Consider the following 27,828-nt stretch of genomic DNA (forward strand, 5'->3'; position numbering starts at 1 on the left):
ATTGTGCCAGGTCTCGGGACCCTCAGGCAGTTGCAGTAGACGCTCTGATAACACCGTGGGTGTTCAAGTTGGTCTACGTGTTTCCTCCTCTTCCTCTCATCACAAAAGTGTTGAGGATCATAAGACGAAGAAGAGTACAGACGATACTCGTTGTCCCAGACTGGCCTCGAAGGGCCTGGTACTCAGATCTACAAGAGATGCTCACGGGAGATCCCTGGCCTCTTCCGCTGAGGGAAGACCTGTTGCAACAGGGGCCCCGTGTATTTCAAGACTTGCCGCGGTTACGTTTGACGGCACGGCGGTTGAACGCCGAATCCTAGCAAAAAAGGGGATTCCGGAAGGGGTCATCCCTACTTTAATAAAGGCTAGGAAGGAGGTGACGGTTAAGCATTATCACCGTATCTGGTGAAAGTATGTGTCTTGGTGTGAGACCAAGAATGCACCTACGGAAGATTTTTACGTAGTTACGGCTCTGGATAGTAAGCCTGATCCAGCATGCAATTGTCTGTTTTGAAGCAGGACACCCAATTTTATTGGGATCATAGAGAACAAACAGCGAGTCAGATTTTCTGTGATGAGCTGTCCGCTTCACATAGATCTTCAAAGTCACATCCAAGGACTTTGAAGTAGCAGAGGTGTCGGTAACCACCGGAACCACAATAGGTTGGTTGGTTGATATGAAACGGAGACACCACCTTTGGAAGAAATTGCTGACAAGTTCTGAGTTCAGCCCTATCTTCATGAATAATCAAATAGGGGCTTTTGTGAGACAATGCCCCCAGCTCCGACACACGCCTCGCAGAAGACAAGGCCAACAGCATGACGGCCTTCCGCATAAAAAATTTGACGTCTACGTCCTGTAAAGGCTAAAACCATTCCGATTGCAGGAAGTGCAATACCACATTGAGATCCCAAGGTGTCATTGCAGGAACTGCAATACCACATTGAGATCCCAAGGTGTCGTAGGAGGCACAAAGGGCGGCTGGATGTGCAGAACCCCCTTCAAAAATGTCTGAACCTCAGGGATAGAAGCCAATTGTGTCTGCAAGAAAATGGATAAGGCCGAAATCTGGACTTTTATGGAGCCCAAACATAGACCCACATCCACACATGACTGCAGAATAAAGAGAAAACATCCCAGTTGAACTTCCACCACAGGAAATTTCCTGTTCTCACACCAAGAGATGTATTTTTTCCAAATACGGTGGTAATGTTTAGACGTTATCCCCTTTCTGGCTTGCATCAGGGTTGGAATAACCCTATCCGGGATCCCTTTCCGGGCTAGAATTTGACGTTCAACCTCCATGCCATCAAACGTAGCCTCAGTAAGTCTTGATAGACGAATGGCCCCTGTTGGAGAAGGTCCTCGCGAAGAGGTAGAGGCCACGGGCCCTCTAGGAGCATCTCCAGTAGATCCGCATATCAGGCCCTTCTTGGCCAGTCCGGAGCAATGAGAATTGCTTGAACCTTTTCCCTTTTTATTCTTTTGAAAATCTTTGGGATCAATGGGAGTGGTGGAAACACGTACACCATCTGGTAGACCCATGGAGTCACCAGAGCGTCCACCGCCACTGCTGGTGGGTCCCTCGACCTGGAACAATACCGCTTGAGCTTCTTGGCAGGACAAGAGGCCATCATGTCGATTTGTGGAATTCCCCACCGACGTGTCAAGCACCCGAACACCTCCGGGTGAAGGCCCCACTCTCCTGGCTGGAGGTCATGTCTGCTGAGGAAGTTTGCTTCCCAGTTGTCTACTCCCGGAATAAAGATCGCGAACAATGCCACAGCGTGCCTTTCTGCCCAGAGGACAATCCTTGTTACCTCTGATATTGCTGCTCTGCTCTTCGTTCCGCCCTGTCGGTTTATGTATGTTACTGCCGTCACATTGTCCGACTGAACCTGAATGGCTTGATCTTGAAGAAGATGTGATGCCTGTAGAAGGGAGTTGTATATGGCCCTTAGTTCCAGTATGTTGATCGGAAGAATGGCTTCCTGACTTGACCATCTTCCTTGGAACTGTTCCCCCTGGGTGACTGCTCCCCAACCTCTGAGGCTTGCGTCTGTGTATTCCCTGTGACAAAGCAGCATCCCCTCCTCCCGAGTCCACCTCGCCCTCCTCTGGGTCTGATACATCGTCATCATAAGTATCAGCCTGCATGATTTGGGCCAGGGTACGCTTCTGTGGCCAAATGGCAGGGGTCTGAGACTCTGGAATGACCATTGAATCTCGATTCATCGGGTCATCAACAGATTGCATTAAGTATTGCGTCTCCTCATTTTGGGATAATTTATTTGAAATATTTTAAATCATCCTTTTTAATGAATCTAACCATACTGGTTCAGATCCACTAGCCTGAGAATCTGTACTATCCTGAGTACATGACAGTGATCCCCCAGATTGAGAGAAACATTCTGCTGTGCATGAAAAACACTCCTTTGGCATAGTAAATGTAAAAGAACACACACACAGTGATGAATAGGTTAAAAGCACAGTTAACCCATACAGAGCCCCCTAGGGAGACACAGAGTATGATGGAGCCAGCCACACAGCGCCCTTATAGCTAATTATATTGTAGCTGGGTCGCAAACTAAGCATTTGTAATAAAGGCTCAGTATTCTAATACTGCTGCCCCCCTTTGCTATGACCCCCTGGTACCGCTGAAGCAAGCTGGAGTCCTGTGGAGGGGCTGCGCTTCCCTGCCAGTCTGTCTGTAGAGCTGCAGAGGGAAAATGGCGCTGGTGAGCTGCTGGATCCGCTCTTAGTGAAGCCCCGCCCCCATAATGGCGTGCGGTCTTCCCAGTTTTTCATACTGGCTGAGGTATGTTTGTTGCTTAACAGTGGGTTAGAACCCCTGTAAACTAGATTGCCAGTGGGGGCAGTTCATTAGTGGCTCAGCGTGCCCCTCACAGCGGGAGACACGCACCGCATGTCATCCTGAGCCCTGGAGTGCAGCCTGCATGTCAGCACTGCGCTCCATACCCTTATGCCGCCATTGAAGCCAGTGACCCGCTAACCGGGACATCGGCCATCTACTCAGCACTCTTCTGTCTTCTGGCTCTGTTAGGGGTGGTGGCGTGCTGCGGGTCTGTACGCTCGCCATGGTGGGGCTTGCGAATAGGACCCTCAGGAGCTCAGTGTACTGTCAGCAGGGAATGGGACCATTAACCCTGGAGGAGGTTGGGCCGTTCTCCCCCTTAAGTCCCACGAAGCATTCAGGCTGTTGACAAACAGCACTGTCTGAAAACAACAAACAGAAAATAAATGTAGAAAACTCTTCAGGAGCTTGCCTAAGTGTGACCGGCTCCTCCGGGTACATTTTCTAAACTGAGTCTGGTAGGAGGGGCATATAGGGAGGAGCCAGTCCACACTATCAAGTTCTTAAAGTGCCCATTGCTCCTAGTGGCCCGTCTATACCCCATGGTACTAATGTGGACCCCAGTATCCTCTAGGACGTAACAGAAAATATAATACATAGCTCTTTCCTTGTGACTACATAACAATACACGGTATGCGGTTAGCATATCGCTCATGGGTATCCCGTCTCTCACAATACCGAAGCCGGGATCCCAACGGGGACATCATACCGCCACCGGTATACCGGCGAGGTAGGTGATTCCCCCTCTATGCTATGGGTATCCTCAACACCCATAGAGGGTGAATAGAACCTGTGGTGAGCATAGCCCGTAAGGGGGTTAGCTGTGCTCGCCCCCCTGCCGGCATTCTACTGCTCGGGATGCCGATGTCAGTATACTGACATTCGGCATCCCATGCAGCGGTAATACACACCGAACCCCAATACACACCATATTTCCTGATGACTACTGTACAATACAGACTTTATTTATGGACCTTGTTTGAATTTTCTACACCGTACTGCCATTTTCCTGGAGCAGTCATGGACAACAGGTGGCCTTCTGAGTCTTCACCTGTGTCCTTCATTCCAGGTTGTTTGTGTCCTGTCCCAGGGCCCGAAACTAGGATTTTTGTTACCCGAGGCAAGGCAGTAACTCCCCCCCGCTGCATAACTACAGACTGTGACTTTTCATGAAAAATTACATTATGCCACATAGGGTACCCCATACATCACAGTGTCCCTATATTATGCCATAGTGTCCCAATATTATGCCAGTGTTCCCACATAATATTAATATCCCACACAAGGTCCCCCCGCATTATGCAGACAGTGTCCCCACATTATGGCACACAACGTCCCCATATAATGGCACACAGCATCCCCACATTATTGCACATAGCGTACCCATATAATGCCACACAGTGTCCCCACATTCTAGCACACAACATCCCCACATTATACCACACAGCGTCCCTACATTATGGCACACAGTGTCCCCACATTATGGCACAGAACGTTCCCATACAATGCCACACAGTGTCCCTACATTATGCCACACAGCATCCCCAACTTATGGCACACAGCGTCCCCAAATAATGCCACAGTGTCCCCAAGTTATGTCACACAGCGTCCCCATATAATGCCACAGTGTCACCACATATAATGCCACACAGCATCCCCATATAATGCCACACAGTGTCCACACATTATGTCACACAGCGTCCCCATATAATGTCACACAGTGTCCCCACATATAATGTCACACAGTGTCCCCACATATAATGCCGCACAGCATCCCTATATTATGGAACACAGTGTCCCCACATATAATGCCACACAGCATCCCCATATTATAGAACACAGTGTCCCCACATATGCCACACAGCATCCCAATATTATGCCCAGGTGTTAAAGTGGGGGGGAACGAGGTGGAACTGAGTTCCACCACCTGTAATGGTAGGGGGAACTAGTTCCACCACTTCCATTGCCCTGCACAGTAATTCCAACAGAAAAGCCCGCCCCATCACCTACATCAGGGGCGGACAGACTTTTGGAGTCGGTGATCTACTGTGAAAGATAAAAAGCTATTGTGATCTACCTACAGTGCCAGAAATGCCCTCACAGTGCCATGTGCCCACAGTGCCAGATATGCCCCCACAGTGCCAGATACAGATATGCCCCCACAGCGCCAGATTACAGATATGCCCCCACAGTGCCAGATATGCCCCCACAGTGCCATGTGCCCGCAGAGCCAGATATGCCCCCACAGTGCCAGATTACAGATATGCCCCCACAGCGCCAGATTACAGATATGCCCCCACAGTGCCAGATATGCCCCCACAGTGCCATGTACCCGCAGAGCCAGATATGCCCCCAGTGCCACATATGACCCCACAGTGCCAGATATGCCCCCACAGTGCCAGATATGCCCTCACAGTGCCATGTGCTCACAGTGCCAGATATGCCCCCACAGTGCCAGATACAGATATGCCCCCACAGCGCCAGATTACAGATATGCCCCCACAGTGCCAGATATGCCCCCACAGTGCCATGTGCCCGCAGAGCCAGATATGCCCCCAGTGCCACATATGACCCCACAGTGCCAGATATGCCCCCACTGAGCTATATACCCACAATGCCAGATATGCCCCCATAGAAGAGCTCACCGTTGGGGTGTGGAGAGCGCAGCGCGCGCTTCTCCTGTCTGCCACTATGCCTCCTCAGTCTGATCTCCGGCGGTGACGGCAGCGTGTATGGCTCAAATCAGGTGCCGGTCCGCGAGCTCTCATTGGCTAACGAAGCGGCACCTGATTTGAGCTATACACTTGGCCGTCACTGCCGCAGACCAGACTGAGGAGGCAGAGCGGCAGGCAGGAGAGGCGCGGCTTCGGGTGGCTGGGCGGTCGACTGTTTGGCCACCCCTGACCTACATCAATAGATGATGCAGGTGACACTAGTGTTATTGATGAGCTGCAACCACCTCCTCAGTTCCTGGTGGCTCCGTGGTCCTCCTCCATCTACAGCCCACCCCTCCTAATACCCACACGCTGTGGCTGTTGGACAGCATTCATCCCCTCCTCAGGTCCCGTGGTTCCTTTTCCAGCACGGTGTATGTGATGTCATGCTGTCACCACTGCTGAAGTGAAGAGGAGCCATGAAGAGGAGCAGATTCTGTGCATGCTGAAGACAAGATTAGAGGTGGCTGGAGAGACTAGAGGTGGGGGAGCTGCTGAAGGGATACAGGGCATGGAGCTGATAGAGTGATAGAGGCAGAGATGTGTATAAGGGGCACACTGTGGTCATTATGTGTAAGGGGCACTACTACTGTGGCATAAGGGGCATTACTGTGTGGCATAACATGTATAGTGAATGAGTTCCACCACCTCTCCAGGACCACTTAAAGCCCTGATTATGCCATAGTGTCTCCAGCTTATACCATACACAGTGTCCCCATAAAATGTAATGCAACAGTTAATGGCAGCAGCTTGATGCTTGACTGACCTCAGGGACAGTGAGGTGATAATAAAGTCCCTTATCTGGCTGCAGTGTGTGGGCTGACTGACTGCACCTATCTGATGGCCGTGCAGAGCCAGCCTGAAGTGCAGATTCCCAGCCAGCGTGTGTCTGTGTGTGTGGGGGGAGGGATTGGAGTCTCCGTAGTCAGCGTGGTCTCTGGCCGGAAGTGTAGGGTCCCGGCCGGCGGGTGGAGGGAGGGAGGCGTGGCATGCTGACAACTCCGTAGTCTGTCAGTGTGCAACTGTAGCTTGTATGTGCGCAGCTCCTCTCGTCCGTGATTACCAGCGGGCGGACAGAAAGTGGAGCAGAAGTTTTAATTAAGCTTTAAGTCGCCCCCTAGAGTCCGGCGACTTTGAGTCCAAGGCCCCCCCCCCCCCCCCCCCTAGTTGCGGCCCTGCCTGTCCATCCTTTTTTTTTACTTTATGCCGCAGCGAGCTATTATCCTTTTATTCTTTAATGCCTTGCTGAGTTTATTCAATAAAGGGTGAATCTCAACAGGTCATAAAGCAAACAGTAAAACTAAACATGATCTTCTTCTTTGCCCAGAGCAGCCAACTTCCACATCACATAACTTCAAAGGGCTCATCATGTGATCACCTCTGAAAACGCAGGTTCTGTAGGTCATGCCAGCACAAGGAAATGCCAGCAAATTTTAGGATAGTTGGCATTCACACAGCATTAGCTCATGAGCAGTGGATCATCCTTCAAAACTGGTTTAACATATGGTGCAGATTCGCTAATTGTCAGCCCTGAGCAATTCAATTCAAATGACTGCCGCATCCTCTCATGAGCTGCAAGGAAAAAAATCTGTGTTAAATGCACCCTCTGGGACTTAACACGTGGGGTACCCTATAGATTCCTGCACTTAACACAGAATCTACGGTTTAACGCACGTTATTCTCGGGACTGTTGCACGGGGAAATTGACTTAAAAATGAATAGTAAACACTTAGTGTAAATTGAAACTGCCCTATAGAGCACATGGGCTTTCTCTAGTGATAAGGACAATTTTCTTATTTATTTATTGCTGCAAAAAGAAAAAAATCCTTTGACACAATTTACAATAAAATATTACTAGTGCAGCTGTGCAATATACTAGTCTGGAGTGGTAAGAGTTAATTTACCATTTTGCTTTGACAGTCAGAGGATGAGAGGATGCGACTGCTGATTAGCTGGACCTTCAATGTGCAGTGGAACTGAAAGATTATCTTTGGGTTTTCAGTTCCATTAAAGAAAAAAAAATGGATAAAAAATAAGAAAGAAAATGAAAATATATATAAACCAGGTTTGAAGTTAGACAGTCACAGAACCTGTATAATTCATGAGTGTCCCGGTTTAAAGGGATAGTATGGTAAGACTATGGGGGTCATTCCGAGTTGATCGCTCGCTAGCTACTTTTTGCAGCCTTGCAAACGCATAGTCGCCGCCCATTGGGGAGTGTATATTTGCTGTGCAAGGGTGCGATCCAATGTGCAGCCGAGCGGTACAAAAATAGTTTGTGCAGTTTCTGAGTAGCTCGGAACTTACTCAGCCCATGTGATCACTTCAGCCTGTCCGGTCCCGGAATTAACGTCAGACACCCGCCTTGCAAACGCTTGGACACGACTGCGTTTTTCCAAACATTCCCAGAAAACGGTCAAATGACACCCACAAATGCCCTCCTCCTGTCAATCTCCTTGCGATCGGCTGTGCGAATGGATTCTTTGTTAAATCCATCGCACAGCAACGATCCCCTATGTACCTGTACGTCGCGCTTGCGCATTGCGGTGCATAGGTATGCACAGTAGTGACCTGATCGCTACGCTGCGAAAAACGAAAGCGTGCGATCAGGTCGGAATGACCCCCTATGTTATATACAAAATCTGATACTTCTGGTAGGTGTGCTCTTCTGTTAACCACATTTTAACTGAGTTTCATGTAGGCCCCTACATCTTGGCCCAGTTACACTGTTCTATTAGGACCCTCGGCCCCTACATCACCAGGAAGTGGCATATCTATAATGGGTGCAATGTGTGCAGTTCAGAGGGGGTCCACACTGCGCCCATTTCTTTTATACTTACCTTTCTGGTGCCCGTGTGTGGGCTCCCTCCTCTCCCGAGTCCTGTAGTCGGCAGCGCTGTTAGCACTCTGACTGAGCGCTAAAGGCTCTGACACAGTGGCAGAGTGTACAGCGCATGCGCAGGTCTCCGAAAAAATGGCTGCTGCGCCATTTTTTTTGGAGACCTGCGCATGCACTATACACTCTGGCACTGTACCAGAGTCTCTAGTGCTCACAGCGCTGCCGGCTACAGGAGAGGAGGGGGCCCACACATGGAAACTGCACACGAGTCCCCATCCTCTCTTGATATGCCGCTGTCACCAGGGCTGTTCAGGTGAAGCAGCCGAGCACATCCGATGCTGGCCTTGCAGTGCCTGGAGTTATGGACTCTGTTGTAATCCATGCAGGTGCGTGACTCTGCCTATGGCCTCTGGGTAATAAGTATGAGGTTACTTATTGCATTGTTAATGTTTAGTTTTTGTTGCCCCTCTACACTGTGTATCATGCTTTTTTTAGTGTGTCCCAAGGACAGTTAATAGCAAGTTAGCAACACATGGGTTTTTACTTTTTGTCAAGGTCTGGTGAGGATGGGTGTGCATTAGCAATGGCATTACTGAGATGACCTTTCAACATGTCAAGAATTCTATAAAATTTGTGTCTTGGAATGTTGAAGTCCTGAATACGCCCATAAAGCAAGCAAACAAAAAGTTGTATCACATTTAGGGCGGGATGTACTAAAGGGAAAATGCGGTAAAACCCCCGTTTTCGGGGGGTTTATTGCATTTTTGGATGTACTAACCCCCGTCCGATGCATTTTCGCCCCTGAGGGTATCGCCATCCTCCGTCATCGCATTGCGATGTTAAGAAGAATTGAAAATTGTATTCTGGTCACATTGTGTGCTCCCGAAGGATATAATAAAATATTTATTTCAGATGTCTATGTCCACCATCAGGACTTCGTTAAAGGGAAATTGATAATTTGTGGGGATTTCAACACCAGTCTATCACAAGCCCTGGACAATATGGGACAAGAGGTACAGTAGATGATGAGGCAGTGCACCATCAGCATTGTCACTGCTTCAGAACACGTTACAGGTATTAGACCCCTGGAGATTCCAACAACACACTTCCTGAGAGTGCTCATTATATCCCATCACACATTCACCATAATTGATTTCTGGTTGATATCTTCTGTGATACGCCATAGAACTGTAGATTGTGACAATGGCGTAATAGTACTTTCCGATCATGTGCCCACATGTTTAGCCTATCTCTTTCCACCACCCTGTATCACATCATACAATTGTCACTTCCCAGCCTATTTGTCTTTAATAACGTTAAGAAATATTAAGCTTCACCACTTCTTAGCAAATGACACTGTCACCACCCATCAAACTTTTGCAGATGCCCAATAATGATATAAGTACTTCAGTTGGCAAGGTAGCATCACATGCAACTACGCGGGGCAGCTTTAGATGAGTAGATCCGTTCTGCACAAGTGCAGAACAGATCTCATCTGACTCCCTGGACTCCTGTAGAGATGCTGCAGTTTGTGACCACCGTCATCACTGCCGGAATCGGCATCAGAATGTCGTACAAATGTCATTCTGGAAGCATGCGCCGGGTATCGAAGTGAGAGGAGGGGATCACTATTTGGGTTATCAATACAAGTGCAGAGATCAGCTGGAGCAGGGGGGTGGATAATCAGTCCTCCCTGACACATGCTCTGTGCTCTCTGCATGTGCGGCAGGGGGGGTATATGCCAGTGGAGGTGAGGTGGGTGAGAGCTAGCATCAGTGGAGATGAGGAAGGGGTAATATAAAGAAATATGCTGGAGGGGTAGGTAAAATAATAATTAAAAAAATTGCCATACGGTAAGAAGTGTAAGAGGGGCTGTGCAAAAAAGGGGCTTTTTACTAGGGATATGGGGGAGTGCAAACACCCCCCTAGATATTGTGAATGCCAAATTGCTTTCTCACAAATATTTAAAATGCCCGCTCTAATATACATTGCAGATGCCAGGCACATCTTATTACCATATACGATAAAAGTGCGCTGTACATCGCAAAACACTGCATCCCATAAGAGAAAACAATACACCTACACATCTGAGTTCCAAAGCTCATTGATGTATATATTTGTTATTAAAAGGATATGGATTCAATATATTACAATGTACAGTATACCTATAGTTACAACTCATACAGTAAGCAGTTAATATATACAGTTACATACAGTTACAGGCCAGCAATACAATACCATTCCTTCAATGCTTATGTCTCTCTCTCTCTCTCTCTCTCTCTCTCTAAAATAATGCTGGGACTCCATCTTACGCTGAGACCAAAACAGGAACTGAGCTCCTGTGTGATCAGCAATGTGTTATCTAGTTTTTGGGGGAGGGAACTTACTCATTCATGATGAGTCACTAGTCTCTTTGTATATGTTAATCAGGTTCAGCCTTGGGGACATCCAAAGGGGCTGGCCTGAGCTTCCTGTCCACTACCTGTTTGGAATATCTATTGTTCTAATAAAAGTGATTTTAGCTTACATATATTTAATCATAATTATTTGTTGCAATGTCCTACAACTTTATAACAAGTATCAAATGAATCTACACATTAATCTGGTTGCTTTAATAGTAAATATGACAGGTCTATCTTGCTTCGTTCAAATAATACACATACATGACATTACTTCATTATATAATTTTAAATCATCATGATGTCTGGCGCTTGATATTATTATAATTATGTACTGCATGAAATAAGTGTTGAATCCATCTCTGTGGCATGTCCGTGTAAATGCGTGTGTTACCATATATTGCTGTGCTCGCTGCACGTATTTGCAAGTATAGCGACTCATATGTGTGTATTTTGTATGTTCTTTTTATGTAATATTTTTGACTTCGACAGTCCACCCTTTGGCAGCAAACAATAACTGCCATCAATTATTAACATAAGAAAAAAAAAATTCATACAATAATCGGTGACCTAGACACAAGTATGTATTAATTTTGCAAATCAGACACTTGTCTATATTTGGGGAAGACAGTGAGGAGGACGAGACATCCTATATATGCACTCGGCGGTCACGGGACCACTGGTTGGGTGTGGGACAACATTCAACCTATAGAGTACGCTGGGACAGTGCTTTGGCCTATAATGTCTGATTTGCGACGAACATTTCACACATACATGTACCTACGTCTTTGTACACTGATGTTTGGATTCGATTGAGGTTCTGCTGGGTAGATGAAGAAGGCACAAACAAATCGTGATAGTGACATATAAAATTTTCATGATCTACATATTCCTATCATTTTCTGAACATTGTTTCCATTTCTGGAACGTATGCTAGGTCTGTTTAATCATTGATCAAGGGTTATAAGTATAAGTGTCCTTCCTAAATAACATAAACCTTCGGAGTTCGGGGAGAGACACTCATAAACCTTTCTTCCACATATATTAATGAGCTCTTTATCTGCAGTGTGTGAATAGCCATTCTCTGATTGTTCCTGATTACCTCCAAACTCCATAACTACTAGAACTTTGATTTTTCTCTGACTTTAACAAACTGATCGGCTAATCCTGGGATCCTATAAGGAAATCACTCCTTCCTCCAGAACCAGTTCCAGTCCCACACTCGACTCCTCATAAAAAAAAACATCTCGCAAAAATAGAATATCCTGAAAGAAAATGTTTGTCAGCGGGAAAGAGAGAAAAGAGAAATAGAACAAAACAACTCTTGTTCATAACAAATCAATTACAATGAGTGGTCTTTCTGCAATCCTTTAGTACGCTCAGGTAGTGTTCAACAGTGCCGCCTCTCAGTCTTCACGGAACAGAGTCTCTGGTGATACTTTTGCGATCTCACTCCATTTACAAGTTCCTTCCGGACTACCGACTTTCCTGCAATGGGAATCGTGGACCCAAGTCTCTCTCTCTCTCGGCTACTTTCACTGGGATAGTGCTGTCAACAAAACTTGGTATGGTCCTTCCCACCTATCTATTAGGCAACCTGAGTGTAAGAACAATCACACAGTCTCTTGGTTCACAATCAAGACAGTTAGCATTTGGCATACCAGCAATCAACAGTTTCAAGTTCTTTTGTCAAGTTCTCAAATGCTGGCTCATCTCAACAAGGTACTGTACTGTCACCTCATTGGTGTATTTCTGATCATTGTGCGGATCAATCATGACATGAGGTTGTCTTCCAAAAACAACCAAAAAAACACAAATACCAAAACAAAAACAAATTTCGAAGAGGGTGATTCGTTAAGTGAAGATCTGGGAGTGGTTCTGAAGCTACATAATACTAGTGGCAGTATCTATGATCACAATAGTACAATTTCAAGCTTTGCTCCTACTTCTAGGGGTACCATTATCTACACACAAATTTCTGCGCAATTTATTTATTTGCGGTAAACACAGCAGCATCCGTGGCGGCAGGAAATGCCTCTACCCATTTTTTTTTTTTAATAGAGTATTTTTATTAAACAAAATGGAAGAATTACAGACATTTCAGTGTATACCGGGATATCCGGGTGATGTTATATAACATTTATAGTTTGCATAGCCCCGCCACACCATATACACACAGGTTTAAGCATGACCGGCAGACATAACAACCCACAAAATCAGTTTTTTTGAAGTCTGAAAGTAAATGTCAACACATTCGTATAACATTTTCAAATTTCTCCCCAAACTAGCTCAATTAACCCCCCCAACTATAAGGCCAGATACGGCCTAGTGCACCAAACAAAGGTGCCTAAAATAACCATAATTATAAAAAAAATAGATAAAATAAAATAAATAATAATAAACAAAAACATAAGCAGAGTAAAACAAATCAATACCATCAAGCCTATGGTCTCGTAGTCGTGCGAGGCGAGGCACAAAATCCGCATAATATAAATACCAATACGGGGGGAGGGGCCCAGGTCGGTTACATAAGTCCCAGAAAACCAGGCCACCATTAAGGCACGATACGTCTCAAAGCTTGAGGGCAGGGGAGGAGTATATAGAATTGATCCAGAAGGATCATATTTTCCCGTATTTAGAGAGAGCATTGTTTTTCATATAAACATACCGATCTTTCAATACGGTGTCGTTCACCAAGGCTTTAAATGCCGACATCCTAGGAGAATGTGGGGCCATCCATGTCCGCGCTATGCATACCTTAGCAAGGGCGCAAATGCTACGAGCATACAATCCCTCCCACCGGGGCCCAGAATCAGGCCCCCCCCACCCCCAAAATGCAGAATCCCGGAGTCAGCATGCCTCTCGGTATCCCCGTATGTTCCAGAATCGACCCGACCCCAGCCCAAAACACCTGCAAGGACGGACACTCCCACACTATGCCAGAATGATCCGCCAGCAGTCCCGCATTTAGGACAAGTGGCAGCACCACCAGCCCCGAATCTGGCCAACCTGCTCGGCGTCATATACGATCTGTGCAGTATAAAGAGTTGAATTTGTTGGAACCGCAGTGATTTGGTGACCTGGCTCGAGTACCCCAGCACACTCCTCCACATCTATAGGGCCTAAGTCATGCTCCCAACGTTCCCGAAGGTTCGAGAGCGGGTCTGCATGAATTGTTGCAAGAAGGTACGGTAGGTGAAGGATATCACCTTGACCTGACACAATGCACATAAAAAGGTCTTAATGGGGAAGGGGAGGAGCGCCGGGGGAGAATCCCCGAACTGTGATTGTAAGGCGTGCCGGAGCTGCAAATATCTGTAAAAGTAAGAGTTCGGGAGACCAAACTCCTCTTTTAGGTGCTGAAAGGATTTCAGAGCACCGTCGCTATACAGCTGGGATATGGAAGTTACAGAGTATGGGGCCCACACCCCCGCTCCCTCCAAGGACCCCATCTCGCGAAGCGGAGTGCCAAAGAGGAGTATCCGGGTCCATACCATCATACCCAAACATGCCTGTCAAGGCCAGCCAAATCTTCATGGCCTGAAAAACAATAGGAGGAGACAGTCGGGAAGCGCTCCCTCCCACCAATATCTGCGCCGGGGAAAGGTCCGGGTAATAGCACCTGAGAAACGCCCAACATAACTCGGCCTCCTCTCCTCCCCGTAACCAAATGCCAATGTGAGCTAACTGGGCCGCATAATAGTACAGTTGGAAGTGAGGCAAGGCCAATCCCCCGTCTGCTTTTTGTCTAGTAAGGGTAGTCGACTTTATTCTAGGCCTTTTATTGGCCCATACCAGTGATGTCAATATACTGTTTAAATTCTTAAAGAAGGCCGGAAAGACGTACACAGGGGATTGTGAAAAAACATACAGTAGCTTGGGCAAAACTATCATTTTAATAAGGCTAACCCTACCCGTCATTGTCAGCGGGAGTTTACACCAGGCCCTTGACTTGCGTACAATCATGTGTACAAGAGGGTCAAGGTTCAAGGGTATAAAGTCAGAGGGGTCATTAGTAACCTAAATCCCCAGGTATTTAAACTGGCTTGTCCAGCACAGTGGCAGGGGTATCTTCGGGACCTGGGGAGGAGAACCCATGATGGGCATTATAAATGATTTGGACCAGTTTATGCGGAGACCTGAGAAGCTGCCAAAGGTCTCTATGACCTGCAGCACTACAGGCATATCCACGGCATAGTCGTGTAAGAACAGCAACAGGTCATCCGCAAAAAGGGCTATTTTATCAGTGCAGGGGCCCGTTACAACTCCCCCAATGTCCGAATGCGATCTAACCAGACAAGCCAGAGGCTCGATGGCTATGGCAAATAAGGCGGGGGAAAGGGGGCGTCCCTGTCTGGTGCCCCGAGTCAGGGTGAAGGAGGAGGATATATAGCCGTTGACCAAGATCCTGGCACGTGGATTTTGATAGAGTAGTTTGATCCATTGTATGAAATTAGGACCAAAGCCCATATATTTCATGACTCCCCACAGATAGGACCATTCAACGCTGTCGAAGGCCTTAGCCGCATCCAGCGAAACTACTACCGCGTCCAAAGGGAAATCATGTGGAGCCTGTAATACAGTATAGAGCCTACGCAAATTGATGGACGTGGATTTCCCCGGCATAAAACCAGATTGATCCCGATGTATTACAGTTTGGATAACCAGGTTAAGCCGTACCGCGATATGAATGCCATTTTTAGATTTCTCACAAATATTTAAAATGCCCGCTTTAATATATATTGCAGACGCCAGGCACATCTTATTACCATATACGATAAAAGTGTGCTGTACATCGCAAACGCTGTATCCCTTAAGAGAAAACAATACACCCACACATCTGAGTTCCAAAGCTCATTGATGTATATATTTGTTATTAAAAAGGATATGCAGGAATGAAAGATATACCTTACACACACTTAGATACACTTTAAACCTTCGCAGTAATGCAATGCAATGATATTACACTTTAAACCTTATGCAGCAATGCAGTGTGATGCTATTACACTTTAAACCTTATGCAGCAATGCAGTGTGATGCTATTACACTTTAAACCTTATCAGGGAAAAGAGGACACAACACCGATTTGTAGTTAATCACTGGGTTCCGACACCACAGAGTAATATATCTGAAAGGGGGTTTAACAATACAAATTATGCACTACAATACAACAGAGTAAATGGCTATAGTCAATGTACATACGTGAGAATATTCGCATGCGCTTCCCGGTCCGGTCCTCCGCTATCAGGTTGAAAGCGTTGAAAGTCTTGTGTGACCAAGCCTGCTGCAGGCTCTCTTTATTCACTTCATCCAAAACATAACACAATGGATACTGTAATCCCTTTGTCCATTGGACACAGGGATGGTCATTTACAGTACAGGAGAGGTCATAGGTCTGTTTGAATAGGTGGGCGATGTCTTTCTTAACTGCTCTTGTGGGTGGTCTCCTCTGGATTCCCCCCGCATACATAATATACAGTAAATACAGTTTATATCTATATTCTATTTCTGCACATAACTATCAGCAGGAACATGCGATCTTCCGCAGACCAACACCGGAATGTTTCCCTTAAAATACCCTACAGCTGGATACCAAACATCACCTTATAACCTTAGTCTGTCCCCTCTTATCCTATAAAGGTGAATCCCTTTGTTCTGCAACCATTTAAACAGCTATAACTTTCTGATGTGGTGTAAGGAGACTATGTGTACATTGTGCACTATTTGGATTAAATATGTAATGTGTTTTGATAGCTCTCCATGCATTCACAAACTCCGCCGTAAATACCCATACCACGCGCAGGACCGCGGGAGCGACCATACGCAAATTGCGAGTATGTGCACGCACGGGAGAACAAGTACACGCACAGAGGCCATCTGTGTGTGGTTTGTACGTGATGTGTGTACTGCAATATTTTTCGACTTTGACAGTCCACCCTTTGGCAGTCAACAATAACTGTTACTATCTAATCACTAAACAGAAAAATATCAATACAATATCTACAGACGATTGGATGATCGGGGGAGAGTGGTAGGTAGGAAATGTATGACCTAGTGGGATAGTAAAAAGTATGTAGTGTATGAATCCATGTCTGAGGGGCATGTATCATCGTGCCGTATATGTTCTAGATAAGCTTCGAGGTATTGCGAAGTATACATTAAATCCTTCTTATCTCGTATTAAGGGTCTGTAAGTGGGCCAACAAACACTACCGAGCTCTTTTCGGCTTCTTGTTCCAACAAATGGGGTGCACATTTAGTTGATGATACATGGAGGGGGAACATATGTGAGTGCTAGTATATGTGGATATCACCTGTCGACTATGTGTGTCATTAACTGAAGGTTGTAGAGATGAAGATAAGACACATATCTAAAATACATTCACATAACATTTTCATAAACATTCTTGGGTATGGTCGATGTCTTTTCCGGATCGGTGTATCTGGGCAGAGGGGGAGACAAAGGAAAAACGGGTGAAAGAAACAGGCCATGGAATTCATTTGCAATCCTTATCATAACACTGTCTCTATGGATGGGTCGTAAATTAAATCTGCTGCTGTAACAATGCCCCCGCTCCTTAGACTCATCAATTTTGTGCCGTGCTTGCGCCGCGTTAGAATTCGAACACACCTAAATATCAAACCAATAACTATGACGACTCCCAGGATACAAAGGAGAAACTTCCCTACAATCATAATAACATTTTGAGCCCACTCTCCTAAACCTGAGAACCAATTGCGTGGGTTCAACCATGAGACCCAGCCGGTCAGTTCATTACTCACAGCAGTCAGGGTAAGGTTGTGTCTCCTTCGGAACTCCCACTTCAACTGCAAGATATCGTCCATCTTTTGATCGATGATCTCGGTTGAGTCATCAGTGCTGTTTGTAATATACGTGCAGCACTTCACACCATATTGAGTTGCCAAAGTGACACAGTACCCACCCGTCACGGCTGTGATATAATTGAGGACCATCCTATGCTGGATCAGTTCTGTCTTGTAAGCTTGCAACTCCCTACCCGTATACCTGAAGGTGTCGTCATACATCTCAGTGATATTATCTATCAAGTTCGCTGGCGCATGGATATACCTATAATTTATAATTCCTCTGGCAGTACGGGTGATGTCTAATGCGAGAAGGAATTGAATCCCGGTGGATTCGTGGATCAAATCAGAGGCTATTTGCTCTGTCCTATCTATGAGGTATCTCTTAACGATGTGTTCATAGTGAGTATGAGTATAAGGAGCCTGAGCACTGCGGTGAACGTCTTTCATCAAATCATGGGTTATGGTCATGACCTCTGGCAACACTCTTCCAACATAACACAATCCCTCTGAGTTCGGGGCAAGCCACTTATACGCCTTCCTCCCACATATGAAATAGGCATCATCGGGGAGAACATATGGGACAGAATATGACATTACCATATTACAAACTTTCCAAGTGAAAAACCCCATCCCTAGTTCTCCCATCTGCTCAGTACAAGTATCAGGCTGGATGATATGAGCACAGTACCCTGGGGATACTTCTCCAACCCACATGGTCTTGCTTCCTTGAGTATACCTATACCGGAAATAGCTTCCACTGTTGGCTATTTTGCGTACAAGTTCAGAGTCTATGGGTATCTTATCAGCTCTGTGCGAAAAGGCCATGGTCTGGTTATTCCATGTCACCTCCCAATTTCCCGGCTTTCGGTAATTGGAAATATTGAAACATAATAAGGATCTATCTACATGATACTGGTGGATTTCAGACTAGGAGGCCTAGAAATATTGAATTTCTTGTCCACCGGTCTCCCATCCCATAATTCGAGCACCTCATCTATTGCTAAAGGGTACGGTACTAATCCTGACTTGCTCTGACATTGAGGTACTTGTGAGAACACCCAGCATTCTGTCTGGTTTAAGACCTTACCCACTAGTGAGTGGTAATCACTCAATGGATGACGGTCCATGTTGATATTAAGGGTGGACTGACATCTCTGGATGCACCCATCCTCGACTATGTTCTCACAATTCTTACAAATGCAATTTTCCTCAGCCAATAACCCTTCACAGTGCCTCCGAGCTCCCTGACTACCAGATCGTTTTCTGATACTCGCCTTTGCTCGAGTGATGTGTTGCTCTTGAGATTCTACAAATTCATCCTCGCCATCAGAACCCATTCCAGATCCTTTCTCGACCTCTCTGGGACCCTCACCGAAACAGACTGTTCTCGTCAACAACAGGATTAACAGGGAAACCCGGTACGCAGTCTCTTGGGGTAAGTCCATCTTATTAAGGGAAGAGAAAGGAAACAAGAAGGGGGAGAAAGAGAAGGAGAGAAGGAGGGTAGTGGGAGATGGGGAATATAATAAAAAAAGAAAAACTGGTGCGACAACCGCCTCTGGTCTAGTTGTTCTCCGCGCTCAGGTGCCGTCTCAACAGTACTGCCTCTGAACCTTCCCGGAACAGACACTCCAGTGATACGATGTTCTCTCCGAGTCAGCGACCTTTCTGTAGGGAACATAAATCTTGCATTTCAATGTGTTTAACTGTTGTGTATTATCAGTTGTGTGAAGTAAACCATCTGTGGAAAGTGAAAAGAGAGGGGAAATAAAAAAGAAAATTTGTCAGATTTGCGTTCACCATCAGGCTGTCACACCATCATGTATATCGGTATCTATGCACAGTCTCCCTTCACCAGTATTCCCATTCTCCACCCTTTGTGCATGACCAGGCACACTGATACTGGTGTCCCTATGCTGGTGAGATATACTGGGTTTGGGCAGAACTCTGAAAAGACCGAGTAGGCATGTGACGTTTGAACTGTAATCCTGTCGGTGAACGTAAGAGGATGAAGAGGAAACTTTGAAAACCAATCACATAGAGTTTAGTAACAGGTAAGCTTGTAAAGGCAAAGAAGATTTTTTACAAAGTTTGACATCTGGATTGGGCACTACGGGGAATGATTCCCTAATCGGTCTGTTCCCCTTAAAAAAAATTCTATATGTGTTATATCTCTACTGGGACTATCCCAGCCATTAATCCAGTGTCTTGTCCATTCTAAGTTCATAGGGAACCCGGTATCCTTGAGATAATTTCCTCTACCTGTGATGGACATGCATCTAAAACAGTGAAATGCAATATTAGTCTTTGTGGGGGGTTTTTAACATATTTTGTGCTTCCTGGGTGGGAGCACTCTATATGTATACCATCTCTAACAAAACTCCTGTTAAGTTACTTAGAGGTCACTTCTGCTAGAGAGAGAAGGCGAAGTTCAGAGGCCTCCTCCTAATCCCAGTAAATTCTGTCAAAAGGGTAAAGTTGCATTTATTCTGTTCTTCCCATTAACCGAATCTGTGTTTTATATATGGCTCGTGATTCCTTAATATATGTCCCTTGATCCCGTCTATGTGTTTAATAACGTGGCTTGTTTATTTTGTCTAGGGGTCTATATTGGCTATGTGCTGTATTACTCTTACAATTTCTAGCAAAATGTCCTTTATTTTTACAAATGTAACATATTCTCGGTCTTTTGTTACTACTAGGGTTTTGGGGTTTGGGCTGATGAGACTTTGGTGTAAGAGCCTGCATACTTTCAATCCTCAGCCTCTCCTCCTGCAGTTCTCTACGCCTAGCAATATTCTTATGGTGTTCAATTGCGCACTCTCTGAGGCAAGCTACTGTGACCCCTCTCCAACCAGGCAAAGAGGTTTGTACTCTGTCCCTCACTGTCTTATCGAGTCCGTCCATTAGCACAGACACGGCTACCTTCCTGTATTTCCTGTCGTTCCCTGTATCTGATACCCCCATGTATCTATCCATTATTTGCAGGGCCCGATGGAAATATTCAGATGCCATTTCATTTTCCCTCTGCTTTATGAAGAAAATTCTTCTCCACTTAACAGTTGTGGGGAAATACAACTCTAGTTGCCTGTTAATTTGTTCTAAATTCTTCTGATTAAGTTTGTCAGTCATAAGACTATCCGACTCTAATCTACAATCAGTGATGAATTTTTGGGTGTCAATATTAGGGGGTAGGCACGCTTTCAAAACTATCCGCCAGTGTGTTTTTGTCGGTTCGTACGCATTACCCAAATCTCTGATAAATTTCTGACATCTGGCTAAATACTTCCGAAATGACTGATCGCAGCTCATCTCTGGGCCACGGGCAATACATTGCATTATTCCTGGTGAGGATTACTTCCTGACTATCGGTTCCCCCATTGGGAGTTACTATTTCCAAGACAGAGTGTAATCCTACCGTTCCGTTCCTAATCTGTTTACAGTGAGGTGTTGTTGTTTCTGTGCAATGAACTGTCTCATACTTACCGGTAGCTGTGACCTCACCAGTTCTTTCATTGGAGAATATTGTTACTGCGCTACCTGGTTGGACAGGCCCCACCTGAGTGTCCTGCAAAGTGACTGCTTGGAGGAGAGCAGCGATTTAGCTGAATCCTTCATCTCCCTGTGACCTAAAACCTTGGAGAGACTTAAAAACAGGATACATTTTGCAAAAGTTAGGGTTAATACATTGCTCTTTCATATTACTATCATTTACGGATGTATCATTGACTGTAGCCTCCTGTTCCCCTTCGACCTGTGTCGACAATGGTGTGTTTGTGTTCTCATTCCCGCTAGGTTTGGAACCTGTTGCATGAGTTAATTCTCTTTGCATATCACCCTCTTGCTGCCATAAATTTAAACAATCTGTATGTCTAATCCTTTGTTTTCTGGATTTTATTAGACATATCCTACTCCTTAAATTCTGCAATGCCTCTGGTTCAAATCTGCCTACCTTAGGGAATGGTTCCCTATCTTCCGCAGTCGTACGTTCCCATTCATTGCAAAAAACTTCTGTGTGTGGTCCATGCTTCTCACACATTATGTACCTCGCCGACCCCCTGGGCCGCGGAATGTCAACCTGAACCCTGGTTGAACGTCCCTTACTTGAGCAACTGGCCCCCATATTTTGCAGGTATTGTCCTTTCGGCTAATCCCACAAAAAAAACCAAAATACTCAATATAAGGCAACGGTGAAAGTTCTCCGAGTGCTTTCACCCACTCACGCCACCGTTGGCCAGTACTACCATACACTGTTGATAGCGCAGGCAATGTACCCAACCTAGGGCCCCTATGTAACCTCTATTTACTGGAAGTTTCTGGGAATAACTTACCCTTTCCAGTAAATATTGGCCGTTGGAGATTTCCTGAGAGAGACCAGCGAAAACTCCCTAAACCTTTATTATACACAAATCACGCTTGGGAATGCTATATTCAGCGCTAATGATACCGCAATTTTACGCAAAGCTCGTAAAAAGAGTATCACGTTGCGCTAACTATTGCACCCACTCACGCGCGGTCCAATCGCACAGCGTATAGGTATTTGTTACTTATCCGCCATACGACCAATGGAATCGATTTTTCAGGCTGCGAAACCTCAGCCGGAGCGTATCAAAAACAAGCCTATATGGGTAAACCTCGCTAACCCCCTGGGCTGCGGTACTCTAAACCTCGCTGACCTCTTGGGCCGCGGTACTCTAAACCTCGCTGACCTTCTGGTCTGCGGTACTACCTTGCTCCTTTGTACTTCAATCTATATTAACATGAGTCAGCTGCCTCACGCCACTGAGTCTCCACTCGGTGTACCACTTCTACGGGATCCCGAATTCCCTGGGTCCACAACACCTTTATTATGTTTGCTCACTCACGTTCGTTCACTCAAATACACTTTGGTTTTTCTGTACAGAAAATTAACTTTCATTCAGATAAACAGCCTTAGTACCAGAGGTAATACAGTAAAAAAGGTTTTATTTAAACTAAATTTTGGAAACCGAGCAATTTGTGCTATTGTAGCGTGGCTACTGTTCCGCCCCTAAACTAAACAATGCTATTGTGTAATTTGTACTTAGCGGTCGTACCCTTACGCACGTTGCGTAAACACGCGACCGTGCGTATGTCTTTACGTTGCGTACGCAGTCCCGTACTTTGTCCGACACGTGTACAAAAACCGTACGTCCGCAATAGTACAAATCCCACACTTCTATAAATGTAAGCGATATTACCTATAATCGCTCACTTAACACAACACACAGTTTCTTCTGTATAAACCTTTACAACTAGGCCAGGCTGCGTGTGTGTCTTACACTTACTTCCTTAAATATTTATTTTATTTTTAACTATATAGCACCAAATATCTCCGGTTTTCACATAGTTCTAAAATGAATCTAGCAATAATCAATAATTCAAATGGTATGATTCAGATTGGATAGCTATCTTGCAGAACATACATTGATATAAACACACACATAATTATAATATTATATATATGTACCATTCACTGGTCTCCTGGGACTCATTTACCCATTAAGTGCTTCTAATTTGCATATGAATGCTATGTGCTATTGGCTGCCTGTAAAGGTGGTTTTTTCACTGCTAGGAAAAAGCAGTTACACAGGTTAATTTGCATTTCAATGGCTATCTTATAGCAAGCAGAGTTAACTGAATCTTAGAGGTAAAAGAAAAAAAAACTTTTTTTTATATCTGTGTGTACTTCTTACATCAAGTATTCATCTTACTATTAACTTTTCACTAGGCCCAGCTGAAACTATTTGTAATTGACTATGGCATGGGTTAAATAAATGCATTGGTAACTCATAAATGGTGATTATTACTTTTTGACCAAGGAGAGCTGATTATTCCGGGCAGTGAAAATCAGCCATTTAGAAAAATTACCTTCCCAACATGGCCACTGCTCCTCCCCCTTCCACATCCATGAGGGTTACACAAAATGGTGGACAGGCCATGTGGTTAGTCCAAAATGGAGGACAGACCATGCGGCTTCCTTTGTCACAAAGAAATCACACACCATGCAAGCCCCTGAAGTTATTTTAGGCCTGAGTTAAAAAAAAAAACACTATATCAAGGCTATTGCAGCAACTTTTAAATGTACTTTTAACCCTACTTAACAGATAAGCAATCCAATCTGAATCAAACACAATATGACTCATTTGAACCTTGTTTTGCAACAATAAAAAATACATTTTAGCATCTTAAATATTATGAGAAACGAATTGTCCCTTAAATTTCATATCAGCATCTTACTAATAACACAACACAATACACATGGATATGATTTTTTCATCAGCTTCTCAATGCGTCCAGTGGAGCCGGTCAATTTCAGCCGCGTTTGTAATGTACAGTGCATTATCAAGAACGTGATATCGCGGACCAGAGCCCCCATCTATGAATGCCATTTTTAGATTTCTCACAAATATTTAAAATGCCCGCTTTAATATATATTGCGGACGCCAGGCACATCTTATTACCATATACGATAAAAGTGTGCTGTACATCGCAAACGCTGTATCCCTTAAGAGAAAACAATACACCCACACATTATCTGAGTTCCAAAGCTCATTGATGTATATATTTGTTATTAAAAAGGATATGCAGGAATGAAAGATATACCTTACACACACTTAGATACACTTTAAACCTTTGCAGTAATGCAATGCAATGATATTACACTTTAAACCTTATGCAGCAATGCAGTGTGATGCTATTACACTTTAAACCTTATGCAGCAATGCAGTGTGATGCTATTACACTTTAAACCTTATCAGGGAAAAGAGGACACAACACCGATTTGGGTTCCGACACCACAGAGTAATATATCTGAAAGGGGGTTTAACAATACAAATTATGCACTACAATACAATAGAGTAAATGGCTGCAGTCAATGTACATACGTGAGAATATTCGCATGCGCTTCCCGGTCCGGTCCTCCGCTATCAGGTTTAAAGCGTTGAGAGTCTTGTGTGACCAAGCCTGCTGCAGGCTCTCTTTATTCACTTCATCCAAAACATAACACAATGGATACTGTAATCCCTTTGTCCATTGGACACAGGGTTGGTCATTTACAGTACAGGAGAGGTCATAGGTCTGTTTGAATAGGTAAAGAGAAAACACACGGGCAATGACTGCCCCGTTACATCGGGCGCTAATTAATTAATTAAAGAGAACACCTGATATATAATGGTTAATATAATAGCAGCTCCTACAGGGCAACTGGATGCCAAAGACAAAAATGTATACTTAATGTTCTATAAAAAACATTTAAGGAGCGCTAATATCCAATAAAAACTTTTTATTATTATAGATAGTGGAAAACCACTTATGATGATTAGTTTATAAGTTAAAAACATAAGCAGTGCATATACATGTATAAGAAATCACATTCACAGTAAAAATAGCTTTAAGTTCACTGCAGTTGGCCTTTATGCCAATTATTAGATATTTCAGTCCACAGTCATAGATAAGGCTGGTGGCATCCGTACTGATACAGGGGTAAGTAAATTGACTCCACAAGATAATTAGGATTTACTAGTGGATTTATGCAAAGGGGTTGTTATATTTGTAGTATGCTGTTGCTCACCCCTGGCATTAGGATCCGGTTTCTCACTTGTAATTGTAGACGCTGATTCCCGTCAATAGCAAGTAGCGGAGGTGGTTCTCAGCAGCCGACAGCGTCTGTAACGGGTTACCCGGCAAGGGAATACCCGAGATGAGGCGGCACCTCAGCAGAACGGGGATTTTCCAAGCACAGCAACAAGAGTTGAGCAGGAATGGATCCAATAAACGTGATGGAAAGAGACCGTACTAATCCCTTAGTAACAGTAATGGATGATCCGTGGAAGTCTCCAGCAGTGGACAAGCAGTTTAGAATGACCCTCTACGCGTTTCTCTGCCCACAATATCGGCGGTTTCCTCAGGAAGTGTGTATTCCCATTTTGGCAGGTGTGGATGTATTTAAGTAGGTATCAGCCAACCAGCTTTAGAGTCTGTTTATTCACACCTGGAGATTGTAATTGGGTTTCACACTATATTTGGTCATTTGCACAGGTTGAATTAATTAGTTTTGTTCAGGTGTAGACATTATATAGATTTCAGATAATATAAAGGGATATATATACAAACTAGAGCAACAAGAATAGAGATAATACAAATACGAATAGGTATGAACATTATATTGTCGCTGTCGGCAAAGGGTGTCGAAAAATGTGTATAGGTGGTCTAATGAATATATATATATATATATATATGATTAGCTAAGTGTAAAATAAGCTTAGCATTCCCACATTATAGGTTGTAATGAATTTCATATGGGGGATCAAAGTACATTGACTCATTAATAATTTTAGTACATCATGATTGAATTTTGCTTTTTTACTTTATAATAATCAACATTATTTTCGTCACCCTTATAACGAAAAACGACTAATAGTGTGGATATGGCATCCCAGAGTTCATGTATATAAGAAACTCATACAATTCTCATGGCTGCAGTGGCCCAGTGGATAGAGAAACGGGCTACGGTCAAGAGGCCACCGGTTCAAGACCGAGGCCAGAGTTGATACCCTTACATTTTATTTTTTAATTTTTTATTTTTTATTATTATTATTACATATTTATATATAAGGTAGATATCTATTGTGAAAGGCGGGGAAGAATTATTATGCCGACTTCTATTGATAGGGTAGAAAACGGCTCAAATTAAAACCAAGGACGCACAGACTATGGAGAATGGTCATCTATAAAGAGAAGAGACATATTGTTCATAAACAGCAACAGTTTACAGCTCGTGCCTTATTGTACACCATCATTTGGGCAGAAAAGAATTATTATGCCAACTTCTATTGATAAGGTAAAAAACGGCTCAATTTAAAACCAGAGCCGCACAAACTAAATAGAAGGTCGTCTATAAAGAAGAGAAGCATGTTGTTCATAAATAGCAGCAGTTTACAGCTTGTGCCCTATTATAGGCTATCATTTAGCATAATTAGGAATCGGAAGTAAGGCTATAAGGATAATGCTGAAAACAATGTTGGTAATGATAACAGTATAATATTAAATATAGAAGAAAATCAATAGACAAGACATTTCATTGGAGAGGAAGATCGTATCTATCCTGATAGGGAAGAGTAAGTTAAATTATAGGGAACTAGAGCCAACCCACATAGTAGATGTGTGGGTATCGAAGGAAGGGAACATCTATAGCTAGTATGTGTATGGGCCCCAGAGGCATCAGATACATCCATATCATCACATGAATATCTAAGCCTATGTGTTCACACACATATATCTAGACCCATAGTGCTCCACAGGGAAGATAGACTCAGATACCATTAAGTTCAATATTTTCATTAAGGCCCATAGGATGTAAAGTTTCTAGATTATAAATCCAGTAAGCTTCTCTATTGCAGAGGTGATTGTATCTATCACCGCCTCGTGGGTTTTTTTTATATGTTCTATCCCCTGTAGGGACAAAACCCTGCAGTCTCCATCATGAAGGGAGTTGACGTGTCGTGGTACACTATGTTTCATTGATTTATTAAGGACTAGTCTTCTGTGTTCTAAGAACCTAGTGTTTAATTGTCTGATGGTTCTCCCCACATATTGTACCCAACAATTGCAGGTAATAAGATATATCACAAATGTCGTTTGACAAGTGATTCGACCCACAATGTTAAAAATCTTCCCAGTTTTGGATGAAGAAAATTGATTGCTCTCACTGATAAATCTGCAAGTCATACATCTGGATCTTTCGCATCTTTGGCATCCCGTTCTCAGTTTCCCATGTCCAAATGTGGAAGTGGACATCAGCGATCTGGCCCCTGATTTCGAGATGCCAGAGCAAGGGCCCAGGGGATTATTTGATCCAACAAAGTGACTGGGGGACAGAAAATTTTGTAGGTTCCTATTTTTCTTAAAGATAATCTTTATTTCTTCTTCTAGATGGCCTGCCAAGATTTTATCCATTTTTAATATAGGAAGGTTTTTATTAAGAATTTTCCTTATCAAGTGCGAAGCACTATTGTATTTTGAAACAAAAATAGGTTCACTGTCTCCAAACTCTAGAGGGGAGGGGGTATCGATAGTTTTAATTTTTAGTAAATCTTCTCCGTTTCTTTGTTGTGTTTCAGTAAGAGCTCTATCTAGGACCTCTTGGGGGTAACC

Source organism: Pseudophryne corroboree, chromosome 1 (genome assembly GCF_028390025.1).
Source record: "Pseudophryne corroboree isolate aPseCor3 chromosome 1, aPseCor3.hap2, whole genome shotgun sequence".
NCBI classification, from domain to species: domain Eukaryota; kingdom Metazoa; phylum Chordata; class Amphibia; order Anura; family Myobatrachidae; genus Pseudophryne; species Pseudophryne corroboree.